This window comes from Puma concolor, chromosome C2 (genome assembly GCF_028749965.1).
Source record: "Puma concolor isolate L17-30 chromosome C2, mPumCon1.1.hap2, whole genome shotgun sequence".
Lineage (NCBI taxonomy): Eukaryota > Metazoa > Chordata > Mammalia > Carnivora > Felidae > Puma > Puma concolor.
In genome coordinates, this window is record NC_141675.1 from 20,937,619 (window position 1) to 20,964,031 (window position 26,413).

The window sequence follows — 26,413 nt, forward strand, 5'->3', positions numbered from 1 at the left end:
TATGTCTAGATAACTATACAAATATCTTGGGGCATCTTTCAGATCCCTTTCGTACTTTGACTCTCTTACATGTCTTGACAATAATATTTTATGCCTTCATTCTTTTTCACTCAACATTATATTATGGACTTTTGTGTACATTACAATATTCTTCAAAATCGTGATAGTATGTGGTTATAGAGTATTGGTCCTTTCTTGAAGTATGGAAACAACTCAATTCGTCGTCTTTTATCTCTGGACAATATTGCAGATTGAATTCCCTAGGAAACCAACTTTCAGACAGAAATCAGCATCCAGGAAGTTAATTAGGGAATGTTCTCTGAATTTACACTAAGTGTGGGAAGGAAATGAGTCAGGATTGGGCAGAGCGAGAAGTTGGTCCATGATGCAATCATAGCAAAAGATTCAGATGACTGGAGAATATTGTGGAGTTGGGATTGTACCTTCATAGAATTCCAAGATTAGCTAACAGGACCAGGCTTTTATACTTCTATTTCATCAGTTGCAGACCACCCAAAATGGTGGTGAGGTGTTGAAGCAGCTCTCTTTAGCTTAGGGCAACTAAATAGCATCTGTTTTAGACAGCTTTAGAAAGTTCAGGTTATGAAGTCCAGATAGTTAATGCATTTTGGTGAGATGTCTTGCAAAGACCAAACCAAATCTGTCAGCCAACAGTACTTTTAGCAGCTAGGAAAACAGGTTAGTACATTCTGCAGGGATATCTTGGTGACACATCACCCCTTCTAAGTCCACCTGTTGTGTTGTTAAAGTCACTTCCTTGTTTGATTTCTGGAAGCAACTCTATCAGGATTATGATTGATTCACCTTCCTAGAGTGAATTATAAAAAGAAGTTTAGTGGTATAAAGGATCATTCCTGCCATTGTAACTGGTCTCCTAAAACTGATATTCATCCTTCCCTTCCTCTACTAACTGTTCCAGTTTCCTCTCACCCTCTATTCTGGTTGACCCAGATCCTCAGTCTTAAAGGATCTCAGTCTCTTGTTAGGATCTAGGTCTCAGCTCTTGGTTGTTGCACTTACCCATTTACTATTAAAATTGGGCAAGGGAGTACCAAGAGTTGCCTAAGGGAATTGTATAGATGCTGAACGTACTCAGCCATACTTCTGTTGTGTAAGAGTGGCTCTGTGTCCTGTTGTTGATTAGGGCCAATTACTCCTGGTACTTGCCACTGGTCCCTTAGCACCTTAAGAAGTCTGATGTACCTGGTAGCTGCCACGCCTTAAAGTTCCATGGAACTCTTTCTGGTGGAAGAAATACCATTTGGGAACTGAGGCCCCTAAGCCTCCAGAACCTGGAATGTGGTGATGAAAAGCAAAATATTCTTGAGAGGGTTATTCAAAGCTGCCCCTGTTTTCACCCTTGCATTCATGGGACCCTACATTCTACTTTTGGGAGCAGAGCATAATAGGCTATGATTGATGTAGAGTATATTCTGCCTAAAATCCAATCCTTACAGAGTAGTGTCTTTAAGCAGTTGCCTCAACCGTATCTTCAGCATGGAGTAAAGAAAGAAGGCAACCAAGGGGAAAGGTAGAGGAATACGATTCCCCAGGAGGAGTTGATAACCTGCAATGTCACCACAACAAAGTCTTAACCAAGACTATATGGGATCTCTTAGGCTCTAGAAGTGAGATAGCCTTTCAGCATTCCTCAAGGAGAGACAAAGAGGTTGCCCTCACATCAGCCAGCCAGTGGATATAGGCTGCTTCAGAGATAGGTTTGTGGTCTTAGACAGGATAACTCTTTTCAGATAAGGGCAGTTCTTTTTTCTTTTCTTTTTTTTTTTTTAAGTTTATTTATTTGTTTTGAGAGAGAGAGAGAATGTGTGTGACTTTTTGGGAGGTGGAAGGGGCAGAGAGAGAGGGGGAGAGAGAATCCCAAGCAGGCTCCACAGTCAGTGCAGAGCCTGAAGTGGGGCTCAGTCTTGTGGGACCCGTGGGATCATGACCTGAGCTGAAATCAAGAGTTGGACTCTTAACTGACTGAGCCACCCATGTGCCCAGAGGGCACTTAACATACCTGATGGAACACGAAACTAAAAAAACAAAAAACAAAAAACAAAAAAAACAACAAAACAAAAACCTCTATCATCATGGGTTAACTGCTTTTCTCGGGCGAGGTATCCACTACCTTCCTTTTCAGCATACTTTTAGAATCAATCAAAAACTGAAGCATAAGCTATTAGAAACTGGCAAAAAGCAACTCTTATGTTGTACCTGCCACAAGCTTTCTGCCCTTTCCAATCCAACCAGAGAAACTGGCACCATGAAGAGATCAGCAGAGAAATTGCCTCTTTTATTAATTTCTTTTTTAAATACTTTTAAAAAAGTATTTATTTTTGGGAGAGTGCAAGCAGGGCAGGGACAGAGAGAGAGGGTGGGACAGGGGATCCAAAGCAGGCTCTGGGCTGACAGGGTGACAGCAGTGAGCCTGATGTGGGGCTTGAACCCATGAACTATGAGATCACGACCTGAGCCAAAGTTGGACACTCAACAGACTGAGCCACCCCGGTGCCCCTATCAATTTCTTTTTATCTAATGTAACTTTTAAGTAGTCTTTGGGGGCACCGGGGTGGCTCAGTTGATTAAGCATCTGACTCTTGGTTTTGGCTCAGGTCATGATCTCATTGTTTATAGGATTGAGCCCCATGTCAGGCTCTGTGCTGACATGAGGAGCCTGCCCTGAATTCTCTTTCCTTCTCTCTCTGCCCCTTCCCACCTCTCATGCATACATGTGTACTCTCTCTCTCAAAAATAAATAAACATTTCCAAAAAATAGTCTTTGGATTCTGAAATTGCTTTTTGTATAATGGGCACGATTATTTATATATATTATGCATCAGATTTTTATACATGTGTTCTCTATTTTTTTTTACTAAATTCCACAAATATCCTATATAAGATATATATGTGTGTATATATATCTATATATATACACACACACACACACACACATTTGAGGTCAAGATGTTCATGTACACCTGCCTAGTCAGTATCTCATTGGGTGGGATGCCTTAAAGAACCATAAATTCAGTGTGTCTCAACCTGAAGTTATCTCCCTCTTCCATCCTGGTGCTCTTGACAACTGACCTCACTGTTTTCTTGACTTGATTATAATTTTGCTTTGTATTAGTAAATCCCGGGGTATGCGGAGTTCTTTTGATCTGCATATTCATTAGTTTTCTTCTATTATATTTCTAATGTTTTCTGTTTTACTTAGTTCTGATCTTTAGGAATCTAACTCTCCATTGTCTTTTGTCTATCATTTAAATTATAGTAATTTTATATCTTAGTTCCTTACCGTTTTGTATTATTTCCCCCGATCTGTCCAACATGTCGCACCAGTTATATTTCAATTGGTATTACTTTTGTTGTCTTTCATATTATAAGGTTGCAGTTCTGTCATGTTTAGATTTTCCCACAATTTTTATGTTCTGTGGTCTTGAAATATCTTCTTTGAATATTTCAGTCTTTTCCTAAATGTTTATTTATTTTTAAGAAAAACAGTGTGAGTGGAGAAGGGGCAGAGAGAGAAGGGGACAGAGGTTCTGAAGCAGGCTCTGCACTGACAGCAGCCAGCCTAATGTGGGGCTCGAACTCACACATCGCAATCAACAATCATGACCTGAGCCAAAGCCGGACGCTCAGCCAACTGAACCACCCAGGTGCCCCTTTCTATCTTTTTCTAAAACTATTTGTCTAGAAAAATTATGTTTTCAGAAATTCCTTTGATAAATTAGGAAATATTTACTAAGTGTCCCCACCTTCCTTGACTAAGTCTTCTTGAGGTCTGTAGTCCTTATTTTTATCTTGTAGGTTTGCCCCCCTTCCTCCCTATTTTTTCCTCCACATTTCCGCAGCCAGAAAATCCATGTGATTTAAGATCCTATGTAATTCTCATCATGAGACAGACTTTCAACCAATAAATGCTTTACCCACTGCTCTTGTTTTTATTCTTTAATTTTTCTCTCGTCCATGTTTGAAATAAACTTGTAAAAATTATTCTGTGGCTTTCAGAGATCCAAAATCACGAAACCTCTATCCCTGATAAACAAATGATCTCTTAGATCTTTACATCCACCGATTGATCCCTCTCTTGTGGCAGAAGAAGTAGCCTTGAAGGTGGAACGTGTAATGGAAGACATTCCCCGAAACGGTCACATCGCTGTGATCCTGACTATAGGTAAGAACACTCATTGTGTCTCAGTGAAGGCCATGATTTTCAGCAGTCAGGCTGTCCCTGTGAAATGTGATCCCATATCTCTTTGGAACATGTAATGTACTGTGCTCTCTGGTTTGCAATTGCAGGTGTAAATATCAGCCTGGTCTTGCAATTTGGCCTCGGAACGCACAATTTGCCATTTTAGGATTCTGCTTGTGTTTGTGTTCAGGTGCGGTAGCTAACATGCCTCCAAGAGGCAATCGCTCTGAGTCTCACCAGGTTTTCACAGTCCATTAGATGACAGACTCAAAGTCAAGAATGTGAACCAGCGAGGCTGATGTATCTCTATTATTAAATTTGCTTCTGTTGGTTATTTAAAGATCAAACTTGATGCATCTGCATATTAAAGCTATTTATATATAGTTTGGTAGAGTGACTGATTTTTCAATATGTTGCTAAAAGTTAGTCTAGTGGATTTAAACAAGTTCTCTTCAAGGAAAGGCAGTTTGAGTCTAATTCACATTGTAAGAGCAAAAATACATCATCTCAAAAACATAAATGTGAGAAATAATTAAAATAGTGCACATCTATCTAAACATATGTCAGAGAGCCTTAGCAAAGCAAACTGTAAAGTAACCATTTTAGATGATAATAGAGAGCTCTTTAAGATTTATGTTCTTGAGAATAAACTAAATTTTAAATAATATATATGTATATGCAGACACTAATGAAGAGAAAAATCGGTGTAGAGGAGTAAATGAAAAGTAAGCCTTTTTTGTAGATATAACCTTCTAGCAAGGGATAGATGATTTATAACTTTGAAACATAAGAACTTGACAAATGACACTCTATTCGAGGTTTAAAATCAACTTTTTATTTGAGAATAGTTTTAGATTTACAAAAAATCCCATAAAGAAAGGTACAGAATTCTCATATACCCTGCCCTACACCCAGTTCCCTCTGTTTTTAACATCTTATAATAGTGTGGTCTGTTTGTCACAGTCAATGAATTAATGTTGATAGAATATTATTAAGTGAAGTGTATACTTAATTCACATTTCCTTAGTTTTTACCTCGTTTTTATGTTCCAGGTTGTCATCTGGGATCCTACATTATATTTAATTGTCTCCTCAAGCTCTTCTTGGCTGTGACAGCTTATCAGACTTTCCTCGTCTTTGATAACCTCACAGTTTTGAGGAGTGCTGTTCAGGTATTTTGTAGAATATTCCTCGATTGGAATTTATCTGGGGTTTTCTTATGATCACACTAGATTCATGGATTTTTGAAAGAAGATCATAGAGGTAAAATCTATTATAATCACATCATGTCAATGTATATACAATTAACATGACTTCTCACTGTTGATATTGATCACATGGCTGAGGTAGTATTTGCCAGGTTTCTCCATGGTAAGTTATGCTTTTTTCCTGCTTTCCACTACATTCTTTTTGGAAGGAAATCACTATGTGCTGCCGCCCATATTTAAAGAGTGAGAAGTTATTTGCCAGTTCCTTGTGAGTAGAGCATCTACATGAATTATTTGGAATTCTCTGTGAGGGAAATCAGTCCCTTACAGAGAATAATTTATTATTATATTAAATAAATTATATAATAATTTATATTCTAAATAATATATTAAATAAATATTTACTCAATTAATTATTTATATCACAATGGACTCCTAGATACTTAACGTTATACTTTGGGGTCATAATACATTACTGCCGTATTTATTTTTTTTGCTCAAATTACTCCAGCTTTGGCCAAATTACTCCAGCTGAGTGAACTTTCTCAGTTGACTCCTGGGTCCCTTTGACATACTTCATCATTGTGTTATTTTGTTTTGTGTGGCTCAATTTTGCTTCATTACCAAATGCCCCAGGCTCATCTTAAATATTTCCTGCCCCTCCTATAATCAGCCACTTCTGTAAAGATCCCTGGTTCCTTTTATTGTAGAATATTAGCAACCAGTATCTGGGTACTAGGTGTCCACATTTCTGTTGGGACACCATTTACTTCTAGGCCCTGTCAGCTAAGATAGAAGGAAATATATGTTTGTATATACTAACCCACATATAAAATATATATCTACAAATATTTCTTTTCCTAACCACTTTACCTATATTAAGCTAAACAGGGATTCATACTGATGTCTTTTACTCTGATTCATTACCACACAGGTTATTCTAGCCCCCTCCCCTTGCTTATTTGTAATCCCACACTCCAACACTCAGAAGCGTGCCCTCATTATCTACCACCCATTTACTTAATTGCCTAATTTCAGAATTAGGCACGTAAAATCATTTCAGAATTGTTTACCTTTATCCCCATGGGACACAACTTTGTCAACTAGAGTACAATGTCCGTGTACTTTTTACTTTTGGTTGTACAAGACTCCATTTTCAAAGTTACTTAAGTCAGTAACCGTCCCTCCAGCCCCTTCAGGGAGATCATTTAATACAGTTATATCCTTTTGACATATTTTGCATTCTGTAATGGAATATCTCAACTTCCTAAGTATTATTTTAAATTTATATACATTAAGCATCATTCTTTAAAGTTCTGTGGGTTTGACAAATTCAGTGACATGTATCCAGAAGAGCTTCACCTCCCTCAACAAATCTCTCCCTGTGCTTCACCTACTCACACTTATTCAACCCCCCTCCCAGTCTGAAGTGCTGATCTATTTACTATCTCTATAGTTTTGCTCTTTTCAGAATGTTATATAGTTAGAATTCCAGACTGCTTTCACTTAGGAATATCATTTAATGCTCATCTGTATGTTCGTGTCACTGGATAGCTCATTCGTTTTTACTGTTGAAGAGTAGACTGTTGTATGGGTTTATTCAGTTTGTTTATCCAATCATCTACTGAATAACACCTTGGTTCCTTCCAGTTGTTGGCAATAATAAAGCTGCAATAAATATTTGCACGCAAGCATTTTTGTGGAGATAAGTTTTCAAATCAATGGAGTAAACACCTAGAAGGATGACTGCTATGTCCATCTTTGTAAGAAATTGCCAGACTGCCCACCACGAACAAATGTGAGTTCCTGTTGCTCCACATTGTCAGAAATTAGTAATGTCCATTTCTATTAACATATCTTTAGGGGTGCCTGGGTGGCTTGGTTAAGTGTCTGACTCTTGGTTTCAGCTCAGGTCATGATCTCACAGTTCCTGGGTTCAAGCCCCACTGTAGGGCTCCATGCCGACTACATGGAGCCTGCTTGGTATTCTCTCTCTCTCCCTCTGTCTCTGTCCCTCCCTGTTCACGTTCTTACTTGCTTTCTCTCAAAATAAATAAATAAACTTTAAAAAAAGTTTCAAAAAGCACATATCTTTAAGCTCACTGATTTTTTAAAATTTTTTAATGTTTATTTTTGAGAGGGAGAGGGAGAAAGAGAGAGACAGAGACAGAGCACAATGAGGGGAGGGGCAGAGAGAGAGGGAGACACTGAAACCCAAGTAGGCTCCTGGCTCCGAGCTGTCAGCACAACATCTCATGCAGGGCTTGAACCCACACACTGTGAGATCATGACCTGAGCTCAAGTCCAGTGCTTAACCAACTGAGCCACTCAGGCACCCCATCAGCTCACTGATCCTTTTCCTCAGTTGTGTCCAGTCTACTGGACAAACATATCAAAGGCACTTGTTCATTTCTGTTACAGTCCTTTTGATTTTTGTCATTTACTTTTTATTCTTTCTTAGAATTTCTTCGCTCTATGTTACCTATTTAGTCTTGCAAATTTGTCTTCTTTTTAACTGAGAGCCCTTAGCATATTAATCATAATTATTTTAAATTTCCTGTCCAATACTTTCAATATCTGTCATATCTAAGTTTGGCTCTGATCACTGCTTTGCCTCATCAGACTATGAGTTAGTTTGTTTCCCTTTTGTTGTGCCGTGTAATTTTCTTGTTGAAAGCCAGGTGGGTTATTTTGGGTAATAGGAGCTGACATAATGATGTCAACAGGCCTTTATTGTGAGGATTTGTGTGAATCTAGCTAGGGATGGGACTGTGTTTAATGGTTGTATAGCTATATGTGCTTAGAGAATCAAATTTCTCTAGTGTCCTTGTGATTGTCCCCCCTCATGACTTCAGTCTTCCTTAAGTATTCCTCCTCATAAAGAATAAGTGTCTTGTAGTTCTTTCAAGCTGTAATCCATTGTTACCATGCCAGAGCTGTTTTGGTGTTGTGGTAATGGACCGGAGTGGGAAGCATTCTAGAATCTAACGAAAGCTCAATCAGTGTTCTGTTAGATCTGTGATGGGATTGTGAACTTCACAAATATTTCTCCATTGGTAGAGCTTTTTCTCTCCCTGTCCCCCTGTACCTCTCTCTGGCTATAATATTCCTAATTTATTTCCTTGAAGCCTGACTCTTGCTGACTAATGTTTTTTCCTCCTTCAGTGAGACAGAAAGGCTGGAAGGGTGCAATGGGAAGGATTTCCTTCCTCAAGCTGAGACAAGATTCTGGCAAACTCTTTACCTCTGGAGACTGAGCCTTTGTTATAGAGATGACTCTGGGCATATTTCACAATGATTTTCCACTCCTCCCCTTGGCAGAGCTACAAGAGAATCTCTCTTAGCTCTTTCTTGTGAAAATCTAGTGAGGCTCCTATAGATAGCACCCATAAAAATCTGGGAGTTCCCCTAAGACTGTAGTCACCAGGAATTACCACTCTACCACTGCTACCCCATACTCAAGCTCCAGCAATTTATCAAAGTTATCTTTTAAGCATTTTTACCAGCTTATGTTTCCACTAACTGCTATTTCAGATAAGCAGATCTGAGTTGCTGCATGTCACTGATGTGCCTGGATCTCTTGATTTTGGAGTGATGATTTGCCCTGCAAAACCTTAGTTCTCTGGTGGGTCCAAGAATTGTCAGTGCTTTTCAGCTTATCACACTTTTTCTTGTTTTAAGGACTGAAGCGACAGATTTCCAAAGCTCTTTACAGGTTAGAACTGAAACCAAAAGTCACCTATGTGCTAGTTTTTGATACTAAATTCTGAAATATTAAACCTTCCCAATGAATTCTAGGGAAGGTCAAACACAGGTTTGTGACAACTTACAGTGATTTGAGAGTATATCTTAAAATGGCCAAAATAATAATGTTAAATTAAAATTAGTAAGTGATATTTGTTAAAGATTAGGGAGAAAGAAGTCTAGTTAAACCGAAATGCCTCCTGGGGCTCTTGGATGGCCCAGTCTGTTAAGCATCCAACTCTTGGTTTCAGCTTAGGTCATGATCTCACAGTTCATGAGTTCGAGCCCTATATCAGGCTCCACGTTGACAGCACAGAAACTGCTTGGAATTCTCTCTCTCCCTCTCTCTCTGCCCATCCCCCACTCATACACACTCTCTCTCTGTCTTAAAATAAAATAAACTTAAAAAGAAACCAAAAAACACTAAAATCTCCGTTTAAACTGCTTTGCAGAATTGTCTTAACAACTCATTTACCAGTAGCTCTTATGAGAAGAGTCTTTCATTTGCTTGCTTTTAGGATAACTGAGACATTGTATACATATAAAATATACATATATTGTAGACATCTATATCTGTATGTAGATATTTTGTTGTCTTTATTAGTAATTCTACCAAACCTAGCTATTATTTTGCACTGACACCAGATATCGGTGATCAGTTGGTTATAGTTCTGTGTTGTTAAATATAGGTAAAATTCCTAATGAGAAAATAGACAATCTCTTAAATCTTAAGTTATAATAATTCTAAATATACAGAGTGATCAACATATGACAGGCACTGTTACTCTTTAAACAGGAAAGTTCTTCATAACAAAAATATTTTACTTGAAGTCTCCTTGCCTCAAATATATATTTAACTGGGTTACTCTGCAGCAGTTGAATTCTTATACCACTCTCAGAGCCTTTGAATTTCTCAAACTGTATTGGAAATATAATGATGATGCAGCACCTAGCTGTCTCAGTCGAGAGAGCGTATGACTCTTGATCTTGGGGCTGTAAGTTCAAGTCCCACATTAGGCATAGAGATTAACTTAAAAAAAATAAGAGTCTGATAAAAAAATGTAATGATGAGAAATTTTTCCAGAGAGAGCTTCTGTTATTTTTATTAGTTTCTAAAGGAGGTCTGTAAGGTAAAAATATTTAAGAATATGATACAGAGTTAAGTAGTTAACTCTACGATCCAATTTCTGAATTATGAGTCTCACAAATAACATCAATGACAAAGTATATCTCTCAGGGTCGTAACATTCATTGAATTATTATAAAGATACTTTTTTCAGTGGAAAATATCTGTCAACAAAAGAGAAATAAATTCCTTTCTATTTCTCTTTTGATGTCTCTAATTCATTAAAAATTAATTCCTACATGAGGCAGTTGCCACATACGATATTTCAAAATTCTTTACCTAGCAATGGTATTCAGCAATAGGTATTCTCATTATACAGGAATATTTCCTCATACTCAGTTTGTATTTAGATGTGTTTCCTCCTACCTAATTTCAATTAGCTTCTCTTCACAAGAACTAAGGTTCAGACAGTCTTTGGAATATACCTCTATATTGGAAAAAGGATATATTAGTTTAGAATGAGGAAACAAATGTTTTTATTCTATTTCCATTTACTTTGTAGATGAATAATAGCCTTGGATGAGTCATTTCACATCGTAAAAATATATTTTCTTCATCTGTAAAACATGGGTGGTTTTTCATTCCATTTTGCTGAGTTCTTGTGAATATAACAAAAGTACATGAATACTTACTATATGTGGAATATATATGTGTTATACAAAATATATAGGATATATATTCTCTTCTGAATGAAAAAGTGCTAGAGTATTTTCAATAATCTCAGATAAGCTGCTTACATAAATAAATGTTTTTAGAAAAGGGATAGTAAAGCTCAAAACTTAAGCTTTATCAAAGGTCCTTAGTATTTTCCCCTAGCTTTATTGACATAAAATTGACGATAATATTGTATACAATGTTATGATTTGATACATGTATATATTGTGAAATGTTTATGGAAATAATGTTAGTCAACACACCTTTCACCTCACATAATTACTGTTTTGTTGTTATTATGGTAAAAACATTTAAGATTTACCCTCTGAGCAACTTCAATATGCAATATAGTATTGTTAACTATAGTCACCATGCGGTACATTAGATTCCTAGAACGTATTCCTCTTATAACTGGAAGTTTGTACCCTTTTGACCTTCATGGTTTGAATTTTCTTACCTAAATCAAAATTTTTTGAGAGGTAGATTGAAAGCTAAAGGATAACTTGTTATCAATATTTAGAATTTACTTAATTTTAACAATGGAATGAGTCATCAACCATTTCTAGTAAGTTCCAGTTGAGCTTTTGATTCCTAAAAATGAAAGTAGGACTTCAGTGGTATTTGAAGATATTAATACCTTGACATAGAAAGACAAACTATGGGTTTTGTGCATACTTGAAAGGTAATAGGTGTTTCTCAAACCCAGACCAAGGTGAGCTCAAGTGCCTGCATTTGTGAGACAGTTGGCCATAACTGGAAACCTACTTTCTGAAAATTAGGGCTCTGAATTCTTATTGCCCAGTGAAACATAAGGAGCTTTTAAAAGTCCTGATAATCAGGACAAAATTCAGAAAATTTAAATCTACATGTCTGGGGAGAGGACACAGTCATCAGTATGTCTTAGAAGTGAATCCAGTGGGATGCCTGGGTGACTCAGACAGTTAAGTGTCTGACTCGGTTTTGGCTCAGGTCATGATCTCAAGGTTTGTGAGTTCCAGCCCCACATCAGGCTCTGCACATTTAGTGCAGAGCCTACATGGGATTCTGTCTCTTTCCCTCTCTCTCTGCCCCTTTCCCACTCTCTCTGTCTCTGTCTCTGTCTCTCTCTCAAAAAAAAAAAAAAAAAAAAAGGTGAATCCAAGGTGATTCCAATGTGCAGCAAAGTTTGAGAACCATTGCATGTGTTAAACCCAGAGACATGAACTGGTCATCACCTAGCCACCTGGAAACGATGCTGCAAAGCCCTTTCTAACTGTGCCTAGATTTCTCCTTACCCAGCAACCAGACCAAATGGCGTAAAACAATTCACTTAAACAGTTAACCACGCAACTACACACTTTATAAAATGTATTTGACTTTCCTTGTTCCTAACTTACCCTTTGACTGTCACTACTGATGTGACATTGTTTTCTTGGGGGGATTTGTTTATTTTTAACCCTGTTGGTAGAACAACTTTTGAACAAACAGCTGATCATGTAGGTGTGAATAACTATGCATTTGGTATTGAGTACAGAATTTTCTTTTTTCAGCTTCAAAAAAAAGAAGAATCTGATCTATAGGATGACATAAGCAGTCTTAATTAGTAGTATCTCTTTCTAGCTAATAGTCTAATAAACAACAAAAATCATATACCCAAAGACAGACAATAGTAGTAATTCCAGACCCTAAAATATATTTATTTTATCATCACATGATACATTATATTCAAACATTGAGGAATGACTGACTGTGATAAATATCTCTCTTTCCTTCAAGCTGGTCTGATTCTCAGAAGCCATTTTCGACAAGCACACAACCCAATAACTCCCTCACACAGGAAGCAAATATGAATGTTGGCCATAGAGCTGAGCATATGTCATCTCATCATTGGGTCAGATGCAGAGACTCACAAGCTGAGTGAGTACCTTATATTTAGTTCACTTATTCCACATTGAGAGCAAATTTATGTTCCTATCCATTACAAGGGAGAGATGATAAACCACCTCCATTTTTTTTCTTTTTAAATCGAGAGTGATATAATGGCTACAACAGAATCAATTGCTTTGAAAGTAATGGGGTGAGGCTGTCCACACCATTACTTTCAGCTTCGGCTTCTTGCCAATTCCATCCAACAGACGTTGTAACCGAGTTCAGTGATTTGCACATTCTGTATTTTCAAGCTTACAGAGTTTTTGTATTCTTTCCCTTTCAGTCCCAACATACACACACACACATACACACACACACGCACACACACACACACACACACACACACACACACACACACACAGAAACTCACACAAACACACCAGGGAAATAAGGCCTGGATTTCACCAATTTCCAGAGGGAAGTTTGGGCCCCACCTTACCTTTTGGAGCTCATAAGTTCTAGTTCTAATAGCACACAGTCTTTCTGCCTTTGCACAAAAGTTCTCATTTCAAAAACAACTGCTTCCTAGACAATTTGAGAGCTGTGTCTCGGAAAATGGCTTACCTATGGTGCTGGTGGGTCATTCTTCGTGGCTGAGATTTAATTACCATTCCAGAAAAAATGCCATCAGTGGGAAAACAAAACAAAACAAAACAAAACCCCACCTTACTAGCTTAATCAGGAATGAGTCTGAAGAATGCAAATAAGGAGGATAGTGTCTAATTATTTTTCCATTTTTATCTCCACCAAAGCACATTAATTCTAAAATGTATTCTGAAAGATGAACATCGATTTTCAAATTGGGAGCTGAGATATGCGTGTGTGTTTCCTTTTCTCAGGAACATATGTTGCAGTGGGGCTGTTGTATTGTGGGGAGACAGGTGTTCCTGCTTTTATCTAATTTAAATGTATATCTAGGTCTAACTTTATACTTAAAATCCAAACATAACAAGATAAAATGCTTACAGCCATTTGTCCATTTAGAGGAGAAGTCTTTTGGCTGGCAAACTTTCTGGAGATGCAGACATTTTAAGAAGTGGCAGACATTCCTGGTCCAGGAAGGAAATGGGAAGCCGTGCACTCTCAGTCATTTCCGACTAGCCAGATCTAGGAAGCAAAACTTGGCAGGAGAAAGAGGAGGGGAAGTGTGGGTTGCCCCAGAGCTTATTCCTAGATGACTTCCAAACAAATATTTAGGTCCATCCAATAAAAATCCAAAGGTAATTACTATAGTATATTTCTGTTTTGACTTATTTTTAATTCCTCAATGTTTCAAGCTTTTGCCATATTCACATATCCTTAAAATCTCCTAAGAGATAATCTCTGGGCCAATCAGCATTTCTCTCCTATTTCTGCAGGCTCTAAGACTATCTTAGCGAAAATAAACAAAAACAAAACAATAAACAGGGGAAAGAAGCAAGGGAAAAGTGGCCCTCAGAGTATATCAAATAAAAACAGTCATTTCCACTGTAAGTACAAGGGATTAGAGGTAGAGGACCTTGAACTCATCTTTTCAAAATAGACTTAGAGGTTAGTAGAAACCCTTAATACTGCCAAACTACTCAACAGAGAATCAGCTGGGTCAGGATTTTTCTCCTTCCTTGAATTTGGGAAAGATCTTACAAAACTTCTTTATCTGTAGTCTTCAGACTTTTCAAAATCTGGAATTCACATTTTTGAAGGAATTGATTTATCAAATTACATTTAACAATAAGTAATAATTCATTATGAGGTTTACTTTATGTGCCAATTTGGCAAGGCCAAGGTAACCAGATATTTGATCAAGCATTAGTCTGGAGAACACTGTGTAATATCCTCATTGTATTATTTTATTCATCAAATGACAATGAATTATTATTCATCAAAGATATATGTGTTACTGATAGGGAAAAATCTGTTATAAGATGGCTGACGGGACTGATGGGGTAATTCCGGTCCCCACCCAAAAACTCCCCTTCCGGGTTCTTCTTCCTGTTCCTCTTGCCAGTGGTGCCAAATTACTACTAGTGTGGAATGCAGAAGTAACAGACTGTACATTGTCCCCTCTGCTTATGCTGTGGGCTCAGACCTCTGGAGAGTTATCTCCTCTGAGCCTGCAGGTATAAAATAAACCTCCTGCCTTCCACGATCTCTGAGTGCCGCTTGGTTGTTTTACTGGGTGATCCAGACCGTTTCCATAACATTAGGAGGTAGAGAGAATGCATCTTCAACAACGCCAACATTAGTCTGAAATGAAAAGGCAAAACTTGGATAAGTTATGCAGGGTACAAAAGGAAAACTCAAGGTCGTAATAATTTTTCAAACAGAAACAGCTAAATGGCCCGACATGACACATTTTTTGCTCCAGAGGGGGAGAGCAAAAAGAAGAGGAGCAAAGAGAAGGGGAAGATGGAGGAGGAAGAAAGGTGTCCAAGAGATGGTGGAACATTAGCCGACATGCTGTCATCATTCATCAACCATTTGGTATGGAGGAATTAATGGACCCAGTGTCAAATCGTGTTCAACATGGTGGGGAGGTGACAGAGGTGTGGGATTGCGCCGGGTGCATGAGGGTATGGGGGAGATGGGCTGATCTCAACAGCTCTGAGTAAGTCAGAGGGCCTCAAGCTGAACATTGCCTCTGACCAGTGTATGATTATCACACGTACTGTTTCGAATAGATTTAAGTTCAGCTGAGGAAAGGATGATTAGCTAGATGAGCATATTTTTTTTTCAGATATAAAGATAATTTCCATTAGGTTTTTTAATCATGGCATATCCATAGACATTTTGAGAGGAAAGATTGAGTACCATTTGCCTAGTCCCGCATCTCTCATCTTACAGAGAAGAAATGGAGGCTATAGAGAAGGTTAATGTCTTTGACTGGACTGAGTCACAGAGTCACTCTGTTGGGAAAATAAGTAGAGTTCTGTGCCATAAAATGGCTGACGAGGGGCGCCTGGGTGGTGCAGTCGGTTAAGCGTCCGACATCAGCCAGGTCACGATCTCGCGGTCCGTGAGTTCGAGCCCCGCATCAGGCTCTGGGCTGATGGCTCGGAGCCTGGAGCCTGCTTCCGATTCTGTGTCTCCCTCTCTCTCTGCCCCTCCCCCGTTCATGCTCTGTCTCTCTCTGTCCCAAAAATAAAAATAAAAAAAACAAACGTTGAAAAAATAAAATGGCTGACGAGATTAAAATAAGCTCTAGTTCCTAGTTTAGCGACTCCTCTTCCGGGTTCTTCCTGCCCTGTTTGCCGCAGGCGCTAAAGCCGCCATGAATGAGGAAGATAACACTGTAAATTACCCTTGCCACCTGCATTCGGGCTCAGATCTTTGGAGAAACGGTTTCCTTGAGCCCGCTGGTGTTAAATAAATCTCTGATCCACCAAGATCTCAGAGTGCCGCTTGGTTTTTCCGCCAGCGATCCAGCCTGGTTCTGTAACAACTCGACAACATTGACATTGGTTTTCAGGTTTTAGTCTGTGTTTTCAAGTTTCATATTTTTTTTTTAATTCTATAGAGTTTTGATATTCTTTCTTTCTTTTTTTTTTAATATATGAAATTTATTGTCAAGTTGGTTTCCATACAACACCCAGTGCTCATCCCAAAAGGTGCCCTCCTCAATACCCATCACCCACCCTCCCCTCCCTCCCACCCCCCATCAACCCTCAGTTCTCAGTTTTTAAGAGTCTCTTATGTTTTGGCTCTCTCCCACTCTAACCTCTTTTTTTTTTTTTTTCCTTCCCTTCCCCCATGGGTTTCTGTTAAGTTTCTTAGGATCCACGTAACAGTGAAACCATATGGTATCTGTCTTTCTCTGTATGGCTTATTTCACTTAGCATCACACTCTCCATTTCCATCCACGTTGCTACAAAAGGCCATATTTCATTCTTTCTCATTGCCACTTAGTATTCCATTGTGTATATAAACCACAATTTCTTTATCCATTCATCAGTTGATGGACATTTAGGCTCTTTCCATCATTTGGCTATTGTTGAGAGTGCTGCTATAAACATTGGGGTACAAGTGCCCCTATGCATCAGTACTCCTGTATCCCTTGGATAAATTCCTAGCAGTGCTGTTGCTGGGTCATAGGGTAGGTCTATTTTTAATTTTCTGAGGAACCTCCACACTGCTTTCCAGAGCGGCTGCACCAATTTGCATTCCCACCAACAGTGCAAGAGGGTTCCCGTTTCTCCACATCCTCTCCAGCATCTATAGTCTCCTGATTTGTTCATTTTGGCCACTCTGGCGTGAGGTGATATCTGAGTGTGGTTTTGATTTGTATTTCCCTGATAAGGAGCGACGTTGGACATCTTTTCGTGTGCCTATTGGCCATCCGGATGTCTTCTTTAGAGAAGTGTCTTTTCATGTTTTCTGCCCATTTCTTCACTGGGTTATTTGTTTTTCGGGTGTGGAGTTTGGTGAGCTCTTTATAGATTTTGGATACTAGCCCTTTGTCTGATATGTCATTTGCAAATATCTTTTCCCATTCCGTTGGTTGCCTTTTAGTTTTGTTGGTTGTTTCCTTTGCTGTGCAGAAGCTTTTTATCTTCATGAGGTCCCAGTAGTTCATTTTTGCTTTTAATTCCCTTGCCTTTGGGGATGTGTCAAGTAAGAGATTGCTATAGCTGAGGTCAGAGAGGTCTTTTCCTGCTTTCTCTTCTAAAGTTTTGATGGTTTCCTGTCTCACATTCAGGTCCTTTATCCATTTTGAGTTTATTTTTGTGAATGGTGTGAGAAAGTGGTCTAGTTTCAACCTTCTGCATGTTGCTGTACAGTTCTCCCAGCACCATTTGTTAAAGAGACTTTTTTCCATTGGATGTTCTTTCCTGCTTTGTCAAAGATTAGTTGGCCATATGTTTGTGGGTCTAGTTCTGGGGTTTCTATTCTATTCCATTGGTCTATGGGTCTGTTTTTGTGCCAATACCATGCTGTCTTGATGATGACAGCTTTGTAGTAGAGGCTAAAGTCTGGGATTGTGATGCCTCCTGCTTTGGTCTTCTTCTTCAAAATTACTTTGGATACTCGGGGCCTTTTGTGGTTCTATATGAATTTTAGGATTGCTTGTTCTAGCTTCGAGAAGAATGCTGGTGCAATTTTGATTGGGATTGCATTGAATGTGTAGATAGCTTGGGGTAGTATTGACATTTTGACAATATTTATTCTTCCAATCCATGAGCAGGGAATGTCTTTCCATTTCTTTATATCTTCTTCAATTTCCTTCATAAGCTTTCTATAGTTTTCAGCATACAGATCTTGTACATCTTTGGTTAGATTTATTCCTAGGTATTTTATGCTTCTTGGTGCAATTGTGAATGGGATCAGTTTCTTTATTTGTCTTTCTGTTGCTTCATTGTTAGGGTATAAGAATGCAACTGATTTCTGTACATTGATTTTGTATCCTGCAACATTGCTGAATTCATGTATCAGTTCTAGCAGACTTTTGGTGGAGTCTATCGGATTTTCCATGTATAATATCATGTCATCTGCAAAAAGCAAAAGCTTGACTTCATCTTTGCCAATTTTGATGCCTTTGATTTCCTTTTGCTGTCTGATTGCTGATGCTAGAACTTCCAGCACTGTGTTAAACAACAGTGGTGAGAGTGGGCATCCCTGTCGTGTTCCTGATCTCAGGGAAAAAGCTCTCAGTTTTTCCTCATTGAGGATGATGTTAGCTGTGGGCTTTTCATAAATGGCTTTTATGATCTTTAAGTATGTTCCTTCTATCCCAACATTCTCAAGGGTTTTTATTGAGAAAGGGTGCTGGATTTTGTCAAAGGCCTTTTCTGCATTGATTGACAGGATCATATGGTTCTTCTCTTTTTTTTTTTTTGTTAATGTGATGTATCACGTTGATTGATTTGCGAATGTTAAACCAGCCCTGCAGCCCAGGAATGAATCCCACTTGATCATGGTGAATAATTCTTTTTATATGCCATTGAATTCGATTTGCTAGTATCTTATTGAGAATTTTTGCATCCATATTCATCAGGGATATTGGCCTGTAGTTCTCTTTTTTTACTGGGTCTCTGTCTGGTTTAGGAATCAAAGTAATACTGGCTTCATAGAATGAGTCTGGAAGTTTTCCTTCCCCTTCTATTTCTTGGAATAGCTTGAGAAGGATAGGTATTATCTCTGCTTTAAACGTCTGGTAGAACTCCCCTGGGAAGCCATCTGGTCCTGGACTCTTATTTGTTGGGAGATTTTTGATAACCGATTCAATTTCTTCGCTGGTTATGGGTCTGTTCAAGCTTTCTATTTCCTCCTGATTGAGTTTTGGAAGTGTGTGGGTGTTTAGGAATTTTTCCATTTCTTCCAGGTTGTCCAATTTGTTGGCATATAATTTTTCATAGTATTCCCTGATAATTGTTTGTATCTCTGAGGGATTGGTTGTAATAATTCCATTTTCATTCATGATTTTATCTATTTAGGTCATCTCCCTTTTTTTTTTTTTTTAATTTTTTTTTTCAACGTTTATTTATTTTTGGGACAGAGAGAGACAGAGCATGAACGGGGGAGGGGCAGAGAGAGAGGGAGACACAGAATCGGAAACAGGCTCCAGGCTCTGAGCCATCAGCCCAGAGCCCGACGCGGGGCTTGAACTCACGGACCGTGAGATCTTGACCTGGCTGAAGTCGGACGCTTAACCGACTGCGCCACCCAGGCGCCCCTCATCTCCCTTTTCTTTTTGAGAAGCCTGGCTAGAGGTTTGTCAATTTTGTTTATTTTTTCAAAAAACCAACTCTTGGTTTTGTTGATCTGCTCTACAGTTTTTTTTAGATTCTATATTGTTTATTTCTGCTCTGATCTTTATTATTTCTCTTCTGCTGGGTTTAGGCTGCCTTTGCTGTTCTGCTTCTATTTCCTTTAGGTGTGCTGTTAAATTTTGTATTTGGGATTTTTCTTGTTTCTTGAGATAGGCCTGGATTGCAATGTATTTTCCTCTCAGGACTGCCTTCACTGCGTCCCAAAGCGTTTGGATTGTTGTATTTTCATTTTCGTTTGTTTCCATATATTGTTTAATTTCTTCTCTAATTGCCTGGTTGACCCACTCATTCTTTAGTAGGGTGTTCTTTAACCTCCATGCTTTTGGAGGTTTTCCAGACGTTTTCCTGTGGTTGATTGCAAGCTTCATAGCATTGTGGTCTGAAAGTATGCATGGTATAAATTCAATTCTTGTCAACTTATGAAGGGCTGTTTTGTGACCCAGTATATGATCTATCTTGGAGAATGTTCCATGTGCACTCGAGAAGAAAGTATATTCTGTTGCTTTGGGATGCAGAGTTCTAAATATATCTGTCAAGTCCATCTGATCCAATGTATCATTCAGGGCCCTGTTTCTTTATTGACCATGTGTCTAGATGATCTATCCATTTCTGTAAGTGGGGTGTTAAAGTCCTTTGCAATTACCACATTCTTCTCAATAAGGTTGCTTATGTTTATGAGTAATTGTTTTATATATTTGGGGGCTCCGGTATTCGGTGCATAGACATTTATAATTGTTAGCTCTTCCTGATGAATAGACCCTGTAATTATTATATAATGCCCTTCTTCATCTCTTGTTACAGCCTTTAATTTAAAGTCTAGTTTGTCTGATATAAGTATGGCTACTCCAGCTTTCTTTTGGCTTCCAGTAGCATGATAAATAGTTCTCCATCCCCTCACTCTCAATCTAAAGGTGTCCTCAGGTCTAAAATGAGTCTCTTGTAGACAGCAAATAGATGGGTCTTGTTTTTTTTTTATCCATTCTGATACCCTATGTCTTTTGGTTGGCGCATTTAATCCATTTACATTCAGTGTTGTTATATAAAGATACGGGTTTAGAGTCATTGTGACGTCTGTATGTTTTAGGCTTGTATTGATGTCTCTGGTACTTTGTCTCACAGGATCCTCCTTAGGATCTCTTGTAGGGCTGGTTTAGTGGTGATGAATTGCTTCAGTTTTTGTTTGTTTGGGAAGACCTTTATCTCTCCTTCTATTCTAAATGACAGACTTGCTGGATAAAGGATTCTCGGCTGCGTATTTTTTCTATTTAGCACACTGAAGATCTCGTGCCAATTCTTTCTGGCCTGCCAAGTTTCAAAAGAGAGATCAGTCACGAGTCTTATAGGTCTCCCTTTACATGTGAGGGCACGTTTATCCCTTGCTGCTTTCAGAATTTTCTCTTTATCCTTGCATTTTGCCAGTTTCACTATGATATGTCGTGCCGAAGATCGATTCAAGTTACGTCTGAAGGGAGTTCTCTGTGCCTCTTGGATTTCAATGCCTTTTTCCTTCCCCACTTCAGGGAAGTTCTCAGCTATTATTTCTTCAAGTACCCCTTCAGCACCTTTCCCTCTCTCTTCCTCCTCTGGGATACCAATGATGCGTATATTATTTCTTTTTAGTGTATCACTTAGTTCTCTAATTTTCCCCTCATACTCCTGGATTTTTTTATCTCTCTTTTTCTCAGCTTCCTCTTTTTCCATAACTTTATCTTCTAGTTCACCTATTCTCTCCTCTGCCTCTTCAATCCGAGCTGTCGTCGTTTCCATTTTGTTTTGCATTTCGTTTAAAGCGCTTTTCAGCTCCTCGTAACTGTTCCTTAGTCCCTTGATCTCTGTAGCAAGAGATTCTCTGCTGTCCTCTATACTGTTTCAAGCCCAGCGATTAGTTTTATGACTATTATTCTAAATTCACTTTCTGTTATATTATTTAAATCCTTTTTGATCAGTTCATTAGCTGTTATTTCCTGGAGATTCTTCTGAAGGGAATTCTTCCACTTGGTCATTTTGGATAGTCCCGGGAGTGGTGAGGACCTGCAGGGCACTTCCCCTGTGCTGTGGTGTATAACTGGAGTTGGTGGGCGGGGCCGCAGTCCGACCTGATGTCTGCCCCCAGCCCACCGCTGGGGCCACAGTCAGACTGGTGTGTGCCTTCTCTTCCCCTCTCCTAGGGGCGGGATTCACTGTGGGGTGGCATAGCCTGTCTGGGCTACTTGCACACTGCCAGGCTTGTGATGCTGGGGATCTGGCGTATTAGCTGGGGTGGATCGGCAAGGTGCACGGGGGCAGGAGGGGCAGGCTTAGCTCGCTTCTCCTTAGGTGATCCACTTCAGGAGGGGCCCTGTGGCAGCAGGAGGGAGTCAGATCCGCTGCCAGAGGTTTGGCTCCGCAGAAGCACAGAGTTGGGTGTTTGCGCGGAGCGAGCAAGTTCCCTGCAAGGAACTGATTCCCTTTTGGATTTTGGCTGGGGGATGGGCGGGGGAGATGGCGCTGGCGAGCGCCTTTGTTCCCCACCAAACTGAGCTCTGTCGTCCAGGGGCTCAGCAGCTCTCCCTCCCTTTGTCCTCCAGCCTTCCCGCTTTCTGAGCAGAGCTGTTAACTTATGACCTCCCAGACGCTATGTCGCGCTTGCTGTCAGAACACAGTCCGTCAGGCCCCTCCGCTTTTGCCAGCCAGACTCGGGGGCTCTGCTTGGCCGGTGAGCCGCCCCTCCGCCCCGGCTCCCTCCCGCCAGTCTCTGGAGCGCGCACCGCCTCGCCGCCCTTCCTACCCTCTTCCGTGGGCCTCTCGTCTGCGCTTGGCTCCGGCGACTCCATTCTGCTAATCCTCTGGCGGTTTTCTGGGTTATTTAGGCAGGTGTAGGTGGAATCTAAGTGATCAGCAGGACGCGCGGTGAGCCCAGCGTCCTCCTACGCCGGCATCTTCCTGAAAATGAGTTTTAACATGATTTTTCATCTGAAACACAGAGGACAGAAATGTATTTGTGTGACTATTTGCTCTATTCTCCCAAGATATTCTCCCCAGGATTGAGTATCACTTGCTCCATTGTCGAGTTTTAATATTCTTTCTAAGGGAATGCACGTACATGAGATTCACATTTGACTTGCTCTCAGCTTTCCCCATTCACTTTCTCACAATTTTTTGGGAAATGTTTTCAATGGAAGATGTATTTTGCCTTAAAATTCTAGCCCCCTGACAGCACTTGAGTAAATTGTGTTTGTGGCTGTCAGAAACTCTTACATGCCTGCCACCTGCAACATCAGCTAATATGGTAGATTGGCCCGGTCTTTTCTCTGACTTTCCTCTCTGTTCCACGTGGAAATTGGTAATCATAAAACAAATTCTTGGTAAAGAAGTATGAGGATGTGCTACATATTGAATCTTGTGGCCTAAACAACAAGCTGGTAGCTCCCAAGTATGCAATTTGTCCCCAAGATCAAAAGCAAAGAAAGTTAATTTCTCAAAATTCTTCTTTTTCTTTTCTCTTGAATAACAGCACCAAGGCAATGCATTCATTTGGGAATTAGAGGCCAGTCTGTGATTAAGACAATGGTTTAATCATGCAGGAAAGGATGGCCTGAACATTTATTTGTGTTCAATGAGCTGAGATAATTTCACCCCTCTTTCTAGATTTCCCAGAAAAGGATTTTTTTAGGGCCATTCAAAAAAGGATTTTTTAGGGCCATTCAAAAAAGGAATGCCTTTAACACTCACCCTTTATTTTAAGGACCGAGAGGAATGTTTGAGTCATCCTAATTTCACAGAAATTTTCCTGAAAGGGGAGGAATGTGTCTCTTTGCTTTGCATGTCCTTGGCCTTAAATGTTCTGAGTAGATGGGGGAATTTGATGGCTTTTGTTCTAAAGTTAGCCCTCATTCTCTATTTCAGACTCAATGGGGGAAGGACTGAACTTTGTAATTAATACTCAGGAAATTAGCAATCAGCAATGGCAGGGAGATAAAATGAGTAAGTGGACAGATCTCAGCTGCCCCTGACTGGCAAAGGCCAGTGATTCCAACAGCAGCAGCAGAAACTCTTTGTAGCTTGTTGTGAATCTTAAATGCATTCTCTTCAGAGTCCCAGAAGTGTAAAGTTGAGTCTTGTTTTTGCCAATGTGCCTCTGGCTGCTTACCTTGGAGGTTTTTTAAATTTTTTTTTTTCAACGTTTATTTATTTTTGGGACAGAGAGAGACAGAGCATGAACGGGGGAGGGGCAGAGAGAGAGGGAGACACAGAATCGGAAACAGGCTCCAGGCTCTGAGCCATCAGCCCAGAGCCTGACGCGGGCCTCGAACTCACGGACTGCGAGATCGTGACCTGGCTGAAGTCGGACGCTTAACCGACTGCGCCACCCAGGCGCCCCACCTTGGAGGTTTTTTAAAGGGAACAGTTGTTTTTGCTACATCGAGACGTACTCTGATGAGTCAAAATTAGATTCTCCATTCCAATTCAAAAATATTTTTTCTTCTCCTCTTGCATAGAAATAATAGTACCTAAGAATTAGCTTTTGATCTGGCAGGCCTTGAGAGGGCAGGTTGTTTATAATAAGGGGCCATTAAAAAATGAAAATCGAAAATTTCTTGAGAGGTCAAGCTGTTTATTGGAGGAGTCATGAACAAGAGTCAGCAGGGATCCTGCTCTTTGGGGACTCCTGATGTTGACCTTGTTACAAGAAGATCTTATTGGGGAGCACAATAAACTCTTGATTGACTCCATTATATACAAAAGTGACAGAATGTTCATAGAATTATAGATTCTAAAGGAATTGTTTCTGCACATAAATTCAAAGGAATTGTGTCTGCATGTATGTCTTCAAAAGGATACGAAAAAAATGAATGTTCATCCACCTTAACATTTAGGGCAATTCATTATGTGTCATATACTCAGTTTCGGCCACCGCCTGGAGATCCTAAGATCAAACTTCTCTTACCCAATCCTGCCTTCTATACAGTAAACAGTCAGGAAACATGTTTGCCCACCAAGTGCAGCCAAGGGTGTAAGGATGTAAGAGCACATGCTCTGGGGGTCCCAAGCAGACCAGGTTTGGCCACTCAGAGCTGACAAAATACAAAGGCAGAGAGATGAGTGGAGGTGAAACAAGCAAGGGATTTATTTCAGAGAGACCAACCCTGGGAAGACAGAGGACCAGCATCTCAAACTCTGTCTCCCAAGTGCTGAAAATACTTCTAGGTTTATATAGTATAAGGAAAATGTGGGGCAATGGTGGGTACTTGCAGGTGGACAGTGAAAATGAGGTTGACCATCGTCTTGGAGTCAATCCTGAGCAGGGTCTTGCTGGCTCCGGGCAGTCCTTATTGCCTGAGGGGTAATTTCAGTTCCCCTCAGGGGACGCTTCACCCTCAGGTGCTTTTGCTTGAGTGAAGAGACAAGTTGGAAAGAAGAACTTCATCAATTAGAATGTTTGAAGTCAAATGGAGGTGGCTGAAGCCCTCACTCACAAGTGAGGCAACAGAGCCATCCTTGGGCCAAAGGCAATTCATGACCTCCATGGGGTTTTCTGTTCTGCCACTGTGTAACCTTTGTACTGTAGAGGTCATGGCATTTTTCTTATTTCCCATTCCTGGGTCTTTAACGAAACTCTCTCTTCCTCTGGGTTCTTTGATTATTCTGTTGCCAGTTCACAACTTTTCCCTCGTTGCCTATGTTGTCTTAGACTAGGTCTGCCTCAGTCATTTATATCACCTCCTCTCTCCTGTAGTCGTTTGAGTTTTCAGTGCTGTACCTTGAGGTTTTCTCAATGAGAAAAATCATAAAGTAACTTGTTCTTAATAACTGAACAGCAACACTCCCAAAGAGAGGCATATTTAACTCTATTTCTGGGAGATTATTCACTTCACTAGTTAATTCTTTTCCTCTGAAACAAGAAAGTTGGACTGGGTAAGTGCTTCTCAAGTTTGAGAATGCATAAAATCCACATAAATAATTTGTTACAAATGTGCATTCCTAGGCCGTGATCTCAAAGTTTTTAATGATCTATTTCTCAACAGGTACCCAAGAATCATCATTTGAGCATGTATGTCAGGTAATTTTTGTTCAGATAATGTATGTACTATACCTTGAGAAATATTATTCTAGATGATTTGTATGAAAAATAGTATTTTTTAAAGAAGGCTTTCACTGTACTTTGTCTTTCTTTTCTTTCTTTCTTTCTTTCCCTCTCCCCCTCTTCTCTTTTTCTATCTCTTTTTCTTTCTCCCTTTCTCCCTTCCTTTCTTTCTTTCCTCCCTCCTCCCTTCCTTCCTCATTCCTCCCTCCCTCCTTCCCTCCCTCTCTGTCCCTCTTTCTCTCCCTCTTCCTTCCTTCTTTTCTTCCTTCCTTCACAAAGGAGTTAAATGTCCAAATGAATATAGAACAAAATGAACTCATGAGAATTCAGGCTGAGAGGATGTAGAAAAAAGAACTTTGAGGGGCATTTGGATGGCTCAGTGGGTTAAGTGTCCGACTTCAGCTCAGGTCATGATCTCTCTGTTTGTGAGTTCAAGCCCTTTGTTGGTCCCTTTGCTGACAGCTCAGAGCCTGGAGCTTCAGATTCTGTGTCTCCCTCTCTCTCCACCCCTCCCCTGCTCATACGTGTGTGTGTGTGTGTGTGTGTGTGTGTGTGTGTGTGCGCTCTTTCTCTCTCCCTCTCTCTCCCTCTCGAAAATAAATATAAAAAAGAACAAAAGAACTTTGAAACAAATCACTCACAATTTTCTCTATCTTTTTTTAAATGTTTATTTATTTTTGAGAGAGAGAGAGCAGGGGAGGGGCAGAGAGAGAGAGGGAGACACAGAATCTGAAGCAGGCTC

The 26,413-nt window shown here is 39.8% G+C and overlaps 1 long non-coding RNA gene across 2 annotated transcripts; it reads left to right on the plus strand.

Moving 5' to 3' along the window:
• The first annotated feature begins 5,293 nt into the window (after positions 1-5,293).
• LOC147577129 (uncharacterized) lies at positions 5,294-25,901 on the plus strand. Of its 2 annotated transcripts, none has more exons than XR_015255752.1 (3): positions 5,294-5,393; positions 15,209-15,324; positions 25,613-25,901. It is a non-coding gene; the product is annotated as an uncharacterized LOC147577129 (long non-coding RNA). The 2 variants fall into 2 exon arrangements; XR_015255753.1 differs by lacking the exon at positions 5,294-5,393 and adding an exon at positions 7,097-7,227.
• Positions 25,902-26,413: the final 512 nt, after the last annotated feature.